Consider the following 1,243-nt stretch of genomic DNA (forward strand, 5'->3'; position numbering starts at 1 on the left):
TTTAAAAAAATATATTTATGTGTATATATGTATATGTATGTATGTATATATATATATACACGTATATATATATATACACATATATATATACACACATGTATAGTGATTAGACGATATACTTGTACATGTGAACCCTCAAAAAATTCTGGAAGGATATGCACCAGAATTGTAACAGTGCTGTCACTAGATAATGAGACATAAGGCAGTTGTTTTTTTCTTCTTTATGCCTTTCAGAATTGTAATTTTTTCCTAATAATGAGCATATATCATTTTCATATGCAAATGGAAATTCATTTTGAAAAAGAAAAATGGGACAATAATTGTTTCATTCAGTAATCAAATTTTACAGATCACCTACTAAATGAATGCCAGGCATGGCCTTTAGTGCTACTAATACATCAGTGAAACAGTCTGCAGAAACCTCTGCTTTTGTGGAACTTACGTTCTAGTGGACTATTTAACAAGCATGGACTGGCTTAAGAGCCATCATCCCAAGGATGTGTTAATGTAGTTCGGCATTGTCATTGCTCAAAGTTCTGCTTTGAATTCTTCACTCAAAATACTTCACTTTTCTTCTGAATATATGTAAGTCTAAATTATTTAAGGAGATTTTGAAAAGAATCTGAAGTTATTCTTAGTACAAAAAGATGAGTGATCAAAAGGGACATACAACATTTTAAATTATTATTATTTTTATTTTTCAATTACAGTTGATATAAAATATATTAGTTTCAGGTGTACAACATAGTGATTAGACATTTATATAACTCAAGGTGATCACCCCTATAAGTTTAGTACCCAACTGACACCATACCCAACACCATAATTGTAACAACTATGTGTGGTGTTGGGACATACAAGTTTTAATTAAAAACAGTTTACTGTAAAATACAATGTTTTATTTTTTACCACAATTTTATTTTATTTTATTTTTTATTAAGTTTATTGGGATAACATTGGTTAACATAATTATATAATTTTGGAGTATACATTATAATTTGACATCTATATATTCTATTATGTGATTACCACCCAGCGTCTAGTTTTCTTCAACTACCATATATTTGATCCCCTTTAACAAGTTTTATAAAAACAGTTTACTGTAAAATACAATGTTTTATTTTTTACCACAATTTTATTTTATTTTATTTTTTATTAAGTTTATTGGGATAACATTGGTTAACATAATTATATAATTTTGGAGTATACAATATAATATGACATCTATATATTCTATTCTATT

This window comes from Pteropus alecto, unplaced genomic scaffold (assembly GCF_000325575.1).
Source record: "Pteropus alecto unplaced genomic scaffold, ASM32557v1 scaffold79, whole genome shotgun sequence".
Lineage (NCBI taxonomy): Eukaryota > Metazoa > Chordata > Mammalia > Chiroptera > Pteropodidae > Pteropus > Pteropus alecto.